The sequence below is a fragment of the Triticum dicoccoides genome, chromosome 2B (genome assembly GCF_002162155.2).
Source record: "Triticum dicoccoides isolate Atlit2015 ecotype Zavitan chromosome 2B, WEW_v2.0, whole genome shotgun sequence".
Lineage (NCBI taxonomy): Eukaryota > Viridiplantae > Streptophyta > Magnoliopsida > Poales > Poaceae > Triticum > Triticum dicoccoides.
In genome coordinates, this window is record NC_041383.1 from 598,037,744 (window position 1) to 598,047,087 (window position 9,344).

Below are 9,344 nucleotides of genomic sequence, written 5' to 3' on the forward strand. Positions count from 1 at the left end.
ATCTTATGGCCTCCTCCTGAACATTCTAGTGTCCCTTCTGGTCCAAAAAAATTACCGTAAAGTTTCATTATATTTGGACTTCGTTTGGTACCGATTTTCTAAAAAGCTAAAAACAAGCAAAAAAACAAAAACTGACTCTAGGCACTGAGTTAATAGGTTAGTAAAAATAATACAATAGCATAATAAAGCATATAAAGCATCAAAGATTGGTAATATAATAACATGAAACAATCAAAAAAATTAGATACGTTGGAACGTATTACGGCACATGTGCCCTTCTATTGCCGCGCAGCAAGACGCCATGGATGAGGCCAATGTGCCTCAGAGTAGCATCAATGCCACCGCAGGGACATGTGAACCGGACACGCCGCTCAACTGATGCGAACTCCAGCGAGCACACGCCCGTGACCGCTCGGGCGAGGGCGAGTTCCAGCGCACCCGTGCCCCTGCCCTTGCTCACTTCAGCGAGGCTGAGCTCGATTTGGTCGGGAAGTCGAGCGCCAAACCTTGCTATGGCCCCCAGTGGCTTCGCATCAATGACCCAATGCTGCAGGGCATCTACATAATGAGCCCCGCAACCTCCTGCTACCTCCCGTTGTCGTCCTGCCCCGGCAAACGCCGCCGTGCGCCAAGCCATCATCCTGAAGCTCCCCTGTCACCCCCGCTTCCACTACAAGTTCTTGGTGAGCTATGGTGTCCCCTTTTCCCGCTCTCCTGGCTAGCACATGTGGCTAGTATGAGTTGACGAGGACACAGGTGCGTTCGCGACACACATGATATTTTTTTTACCTAGTTAGCTCTCGACTAGCATGACGCATCTGTCAAGAAGTGATCAAACAGTGCAAATCAGCCGATCAATGTTTTTTTGAAAATGAATTACGCAATAAGCGATGAATTTTGTAAAAAAATTAGGAACTAGGTAGTTTTATGCAAACCAATTCGCCGAAAATATGATAATTTCCTACAATTAACTCGACTCCATAAAGAGAAAACCGCGAACACCACCTTAAACCCTCCCCGCGGCGGCCGTATTCGGAGCTATGTGAGGAGCAGAGGCAAGTTCGGGGAGCACCAGGGATATCAATATTATGATTTTTTGCGATGCCGTTTTTCAGAAACAAGTGCAATGGAGCTCAAGCTGCATTTATAGTGTTAGTATGTATGGTGTAGTATCACTGAATTTGCTAAGAAATTTCTACCTCATTTTTTAGCTTAAGAAATCCAGATAATTAGCACGATTTCTTTAATTTCCCATCAGTTGTATACCTTGACCCCTTGTAAGATTGAATGATGTGTTTCTACTTTTATGTTGTTTATAGGTATATCTTGTGTAAGCAGACAAATCTGTCTGTCTCCAGCTTATTGTTTCTGATGGTTCATAATGACTTCAGTATGAATTGGTTAAGTTGTTCGCAGGAGGAAATTGCAGTAGAATTCAGCATCCCAGTTCAATCTCAACGCCTCTGGTTGTTTTGTAAAAGGCAAAACGATACTTGCCGTCCTCACTCACCATTTTCTACTGAAGAAAACAATCTACTTGTAAGAAGGCATTTTCCATTCTGTGTTCCGATTATCGTTGTAGATAACTTATGTTCTTATTGGTTCTTGATACAGCTCTTCTTGGCAGAACTTTGGGATTGGTAGCCCGTTTTTGTCTAGCTAGTTTGGGTGTTATCATGTTATCTATTAGAAATTGGGCGTTGCTCAGTTTGCTGGCTGTACGTTTAAGGATGCCTGGGTTATATTCTTATTACAACAAAATAACCACACCAGGACCAAAGTCCCTGGCTGGTCTCTTTTCTTACCTTATCTATCTACTATTGGTGTATCTATTTGTAAGAATATTATCATCAATATTCTATTGTACGAAGCAAGAAATATACAGCGTTCTCTAGCATCTTCCTATATTATTGAATAGCCTTTAAAGCATCCGCCAGTGCTTAGATGAGGGCGAGCGCCATAGCCTCGGTCCTTGGACCCTTAACCAAGCTGTTAGAGGGCATCCTAGCCTACCCACCCATTTAAGGGATAAGGTCCAGCTAGTTAGAATTAAGAAGCCACACTCAATGTTTTTGTTACGACTAATCATCTTAATATACCATAATTCATGCTTAGAAATGTTTAATAGTTAATATATAATTTCTAAGCTAATCATGAGTTTAGCACAAATTCGAATGGTGCATCACGGAGAAGCTCAAATTAGCCTTTAGTTCAGCAAGAATAAGGGATCCCCTCAGGGTTTGAGCTGGCCTGGCGCACTCAAGCAGTAGACGCAGCCAATCAGTGTCGTACCTTGTAGTCTGTGCTATCTCATCTGTCTCAGGCAACCCGTTATATGAAATGATTGTTAAAGTACGTAGTATATTATATCTCCTCTTCCTATCAGATCGGTCTTTTGGGATAATTGGTTGATAGGAATATCCAACAATTATAACTTCAAATAATTACTCTTGCAGGTGGGTGGCCTATTGATAGGATCAGGTCTTCATAGTGTGAAGCTGTTTTTGGAGGTTGATCCTGAACTTGAACATATCTCTCTTTTCCTTCGTGGGTGTCTGTAAAAAGGACCCTTCTTGTTCAATCCAATGGTTTATTTATTTATTTTCTATCACTATTGGCTCCTTGTAGGTGCTCAATGCTTCTTCCCCACAAAATCTGAGCAGCAACGATGCATTAGTGTTTTTAAAGCTTTATGACCCAGAACAAGCACAAATACGGTCAGTACCCTTAGAAGTTAATACTCTCTCGTTCTTTTCTTTTTATCAGTTGAGATCTTTAAGTTAATACTCTGTTCTCTCAATGAGGCTCACAGATATATCAGAACGCTTTTTGTAAAAGCTTCATCAAGGCCTTCAGATATTCTTCCGAAACTAAGAAATCTAGCTGGTTTTTGTGCAGACGAAGAAATGGAATTGTATGAGGTCAGGTTTTGCATTACTGCAGCCTTGCTGCTCCTAATCTCAAATGCAGTTTTCCATTTACACATTCCTGGTTTCTCACTTTAATATGCAGGAAATCAAATTCAACCCTTTTGTTAGGTGTGATGCCATAGATGCCAATATTACCTTCTCAGGCAGCGAGGTCTGTAATTCGTGCACGCGTCTTCACGTTTCCACGCCCTTTTAACACTTACTTTGTTCCTGTTCTTCTTGCAGATTAGGCATGGGGATATCATTTGTTACAAGAAAAGTGCAAAGTCTTTGAGCCACCAGGCATACCCTTCTGTTCCAATATTCTTCCAGAATATTTTGAAGGCAGTTGTTCTGGTGCTTTACTTTTCCTGTTTTCCATCTTTGACGACTTAAATTCTAGCTCACTGCTATTGGTGGCACGATTATATTTTCCGCCTTCATTTGTAGGGCTTTCCCTTGGATGCTTCTTCCCCTCATTCCCCTTTTAAGATTCGTGGCAATCTGATCGTTGATCCTTTTGTTATTTTTCAGCTTTTTTATTTCTTATTTTCCTAAACAGTTGACTATGGGTTTGGAGGAACAGAAACATATTGTTACTGTTATTAATGTTATGATGCTGGCATCTGGCCAACGTTTATATATTCCTTGCAGTTCCTTGTATTTTGTAGTTTGTACCATTAGCAGGGTGCCATTTATATTTACATAATGACACGAATTTCATGTAGGGGGGGCAAAGGAAGATATGTGCTCTGGAAGAGGAGGTTGTTAGATTGAAACGTCAGTCTGACCTTCAAATAGAGAAGGCAAAAAAGGGTAGTTCTACTAACCGAGAACTTTGTCTAGCTTTTCGTTCTTCATTGTTCAAAAGCATAAATTGGTTGCAGCAATGTATAAGATACACTAATGAAATGCAGAATGTAAGCAATTGAAACATGAGCGAGACAATGCGGTGCGACAGCTGAATGAGCTGCAGGATCAGAATCCTCAGATTATTCTCGAGTTTCCCATCACGAATTTGGTAGAAGCAACGCAGAACTTCAGTGACCTGTGTAAGGTTGGAGACACCGAATATGGAAGCGTTTATAAAGGCATTATAAAAGGACAACGCAGCAGCTATCAAGCTATCCAAATCTGATACTTTATTTCAACAAGAGGTAGCCTATGCCTTAGTATGATGGTTTCATTTGGCTGATCCTGTTACTAACATAAGGTTATCGCAGGTTTCTATTCTTTGTCAAGGCAGACATCCAAACATTGTCGACTGCATTGGAAAATGTTCTGAAGTTTCAGCCCTTGTGTATGAGTGGTTACCAAATGGAAACCTTGAAGATCACATTGTTCGTGCTAATGGATCTCCACCTCTCTCATGGCACACCCGTATGCAGATCATTGGTGAGGTTTGTTCTGCACTGCTTTTCCTGCACTTGCGTGCTTTGGTCCATGGCGATCTCCGGCCTTGTAACATCTTTGTCGACGCCAACTTCAGAAGCAAGATCTGCAACTTTGGTATGTTAACCCTGTTTCTCCAGCCCGGCAACCACCAGTTAGACCTGACAGCAAGGCTGCCATACCTGGACCCGGAGTTCCTCACCACCGGAGACCTCATGCCGCTTTCCGACGTCTACTCTCTGGGTGTTATAATTCTGCGTCTTCTGACTGGAATGCCTCCCTTGAGTATTGCAAAGAAAGTTTCAGAAGCATTGGAGAATAATAGCTTGCACACGCTGATTGATAAATCAGCAGGGAACTGGCCATATGTACAAGCCAAGCAGTTAGCCGTCGTTGGTCTTAGCTGTGTGGAAATGACGAGGGAAAAGCGACCTGATCTCTTAACAGAAGTATGGTCAGTTATTGAGCCCCTTATCAGGAAGCCTCCTGCAGCCTCATGGCCATGTGTCCAATCAGCAGTTAGAGGAAGCTGCGCGCCTGATCACTTGATTTGTCCAATTCTTATGGTAAATAACTTTTGTCAGTACTTCTATCATTTCCAATAGCTTGGGGTCTGGCGACATGTTTTTATACTAGGATAGGAATTTTCTTATTCATGTGGAAACAGGTTAGACGACAAAATTTTGAAGCATGCTAGGGGCCAGTTAATAACATATTTTGCCCTTCGTTTCTTGGAGTGGTTATAATGCATGTCTAAAAGCTTCCCTGCCTAATGACCACCGGGTGGTAAACCTGTACATTTCAGGATATTATGAAGGATCCTCAACTGGCATCTGATGGATTCACCTACGAAGCAGAAGCCATAAGGCGCTGGTTTGATGGCGGGAACAACAGGTCTCCGATGACGAACTTGGCGCTAGCAAATCATGATCTTGTCCCAAATCGTGCCCTCCTCTCTTCTATCCAGGAGTACCTTGAGCAGCAGAGGCAGCCAGCTTCCTGAACCTCAATCTTCTGACGACATTAAGGCAATAGGGCTATATGTATATGTATAACTGGCTGCGTAGGTATCCTGTACATTCGTGACCAGCTTACCTCTAGTTGATCTTGTTATATTCACAATCTGTAGCCGGATTTTTTTCCCCCGAAACCAAGGACCCCTCCCTCTGGCGGCGGCGATTAGGGTTTCGACGTGGAACACGAGGGCGCTCGCTGATCTCGTCGGCGAGGCGCGCGGGGCTTGGATCGGGCGTGATGGCATCATCTCAGCCTGTCGACGCCAACCAGAAGGATGGGGGGAAGGGCTCCCCTCGGTCAGCAAGAACACATCTCGAAGAGGCGTTGGTGAAGTTGGATATCTCTAAAGAAGAAGCCACGCCGCTGATTCTGGATGATCGCGTGGAAGGAGGCCCGGCGAAGTGGTTGCTGGCAGGCAAGATCTTGCATCGTAATCTGTACCATATCCAGACGATCACCAACGCCCTTCGCCCGGCTTGGGGCAACCCAAGGGGACTACAGTTCCGCCCTGCTGGTCCTAACATGTTTGTGGCTGAGTTTGAGAATCAACGAGATAGAGATCGAGTTTGGAGTGGATCACCGTGGCACCTGAACAAAAATGCTGTGATTCTATCGGAGTTTGAAGATTGTATGAGGCCGGATGAATTGAAATTTGACAAGCTCCAAGTGTGGGCTAGGGTTTTAAACCTCCCATACAATCTTCGGGGTGATGCATGGGCTGGACCTATTGCTAGACAGATTGACCCCAAGGCACAGCTAGCAAAGTTTGATCACATCGGGGGCTATCTGCGGGCTAGGGTTACCATTGAAGTGGACAAGCCTATGAGAAGGTGGATATTAATTGACTCGGCCAGGAGGAAGAGGGTTGATCCCTATGATATTCAGTATGAGCAAATCCCTTATTTTTGCTTCTCCTGCGGCCACCTTGGACACTTGGAGTTGCACTGCCCTACACCAGGGACTCGAGATGCCAACGGCGACTTGCCATTCGGGTCCAAGCTAAGGGCTGCTGACGAGTCCAAAAAACCAGCCTCTAGTGGCAACTCTTCCCGGAGCCAGAATTCAGAGTAGAGCAGCAAGAACAATACTAGGAATTCTTGCTCTAAGGAAGATGCGGGGGTAGAGGTAAATTCACCTGTGAAGAACATGCAGCAGTATAAGAGGGAGGAGGGGCCGAATTCAGTCTACAAACCAAAACAGCAGCTCCTCCTTACCTCGGGCCAGGGCGAACACAGCAAGGATTCAGAAGACCCAATCATATCTGATGGAAAGCTGGACGATAAGGAGGGGGAGGGGAGAGAGTTTGCACGTGATCCAAAGAAGAAGAAGCCTACACCGGAAAATTCGGCAGAGACCGCGGCGCGGTCCTGCCCGTCCCAATGAGATGCATGAGTTGGAACTGCCGGGGGCTTGGGAACCCCGAGGCAGTTCGAGAGCTTCGCAGCTTAGTGAAGCAAGAAGGACCCTCTCTGCTCTTTGTCATGGAGACAAAGATTAGAGGCAAGCGTGTTGAATTTCTGAAATATGAACTTGGTTTCAGTGGCTGCTATGCAGTCGACAGTGAAGGGTTGAGCGGAGGTATTGGTCTGTTCTGGACAAAGGATGTTTCAGTTGAGCTGAAGAATTTTAGTACCAGACATATTGACGTAGGGGTTAAGGACTTGAATCAAAACTCTCGGGAGTGGCGATTCACAGGATTTTATGGCGCTCCTAGAGTGGAAAACAAACGTCATAGTTGGCGATTTCTGCGCACCTTATTTGGTATTCCACACTCGGCGTGGCTGTGCATGGGGGACTTCAACGAGACGCTCTTCGCATCAGAACACTTCAGTAGAACACCCAGGCCGGAGGGGCAGATGCGAGCCTTTCGGGAGGTTATAGATGACTGTATGTTACAAGACCTTGGATGGTCAGGCTGTGCGTACACATGGGATAATAGGCAAGCAGGCCTGTCCAATGTCAAAGCAAGGCTGGATAGAGCCTTTGCAAATGAGGAATTTCGGCAACATTATGAGTATATCCGAGTGAAGCATCTTGCGGCATGTGAATCGGATCACTGTTTTGTTGTAGCAGATGTGCAAGCTTCTCTGCCGGGTAGGTCTCAGCATACACGGCAGTTTAGATATGAAAACGTTTGGCAAACACATAGGGATTATGATCAGCTTGTCTCAGAAACATGGCGTGGCCATGCTCACGCTCCGGGACTGCAAGGTATATCAGATTCGCTTGATATCCTCAGGCGCACCCTTGGTCCATGGGGAGCAAAGGAGTTCGGGTGTCTCACACGTACGGTGAGACAGCTCCAGAAAAAGTTGAATAAGCTCCGGAGTGAGTCTGTTGGACGTGGCCCGACAGATGAAGAGAAAAGTACGGTCACAAAACTCCGGGAGGCTATGCACCAGGAAGAGATATGGATGAAACAACATTCACGTGTCCGTTGGTTACGTGAAGGAGATCGCAATGCTTCCTACTTTCAAGCACAAGCAGCAGTGAGAAAACGCATAAATAGAATCGCCGGTCTCAGGCGCCAGGACGGCTCGGTTTGTGCAACAGAAAGAGAGGACAAGGAGGAGGTGCAAGCTTTTTACCAGAACTTGTTTGAGTCCCAAGGTTTTCATGATGTTGATAATTTGTTGAACTCTGTTCCGGTGAAAGTAACACATGCTATGAATGATCTTCTTAATAAACCATATGATGCAACCAAGGTGAGGGAGGCTCTATTCCAAATGGCAGCCTCCAAAGCCCCGGGCATTGATGGGTTTACGGCGGGTTTTTATCAACGTCACTGGAGTGTTATCCAGGAGGACGTGACACGAGCAGTTTTGGAATTTCTGAATGGGGGTGACATGCCTACCGGACTCAATGACACTTCGATCACTCTCATCCCAAAGGTACGACATCCACAGACAATTCTTCAATACCGCCCTATAGCTCTCTGTCCGGTTCTGTATAAGATTGCTGCCAAGGCAATCACTAACCGCATGCGGGGTATTATGGATGAAATTATTAGTGAAGAACAGAGTGCCTTTGTTCCTGGACGCTTGATCACCGACAATATGTTAGTTGCATACGAAAGTGTGCACACAATGAAGCGGAGGAAGGAGGGGAAGAATTATTCCTGTGCGGTCAAGCTTGACATGATGAAAGCGTATGATAGAGTCGAATGGCACTACCTGGAGGCCATCATGTTGAGATTGGGGTTCTCTATGAGTTTTACTAGACTCATTATGAAGTGTGTATCTTCTGTCAGATTCTCGATTCGGGTCAATGGGGAGCTTCTTCCTTTTTTCACCCCTTCGAAAGGTTTGCGGCAGGGAGATCCCGTATCACCTTATTTATTTCTCATTTGTGCAGAGGGCTTATCTTCCTTGATCAAGTCATATGATGGGGGATATATTGACAGGGGGATCAGAGCTAGCTTCAGATCACCTTGGGTCAGTCATTTACTGTTTGTAGATGACAGTCTTATATTCATCAGTGCAAGTGGATAAAGCGCGGACAGATTGAATACGATTCTGGAGATTTATGGTAATGCCTTCGGACAGAGGGTTAACAGAGACAAAAGCGCAATTTACTTCAGTACAAATACCCCTGATTCGGTGCGGCAAACAATCAAGGCGATGCTGGACATTCAGGTTGAGGCTTTTAGCGAGCGGTACCTGGGTCTTCCTACTGCTGTGGGGCGCATCACAAGTGAAACTTTTGACCACATTGGTGACAGGGCTCGAGGGAAGATGCAAGGGTGGTCTGAACGTTTATTGGCATGTGCAGGCAGAGAAACATTGATGAAATCAGTGGTGCAATCCATACCAACGTTTAGTATGAGTACTTTTCTTCTAACCAAGAAGGTATGCAAGAGTGTTACCTCCCCAATGGCAAGATTTTTTTGGAGCAGCTCTCTTGACAGGAAGTCAATGCATTGGGTCTCATGGGAACAATTGACGACGCCAAAGTGCAAAGGGGGCATGGGCTTCAGGGACATGCACCAGTTTAATCTAGCTATGTTGGGCAAACAAGGGTGGAGGC

The 9,344-nt window shown here is 45.2% G+C and overlaps 1 pseudogene; it reads left to right on the top strand.

The window, feature by feature from the left end:
* Positions 1–268: 268 nt before the first annotated feature.
* Positions 269–5,304, top strand: LOC119361035 (annotated as a pseudogene).
* The last annotated feature ends 4,040 nt before the right edge of the window (positions 5,305–9,344 follow it).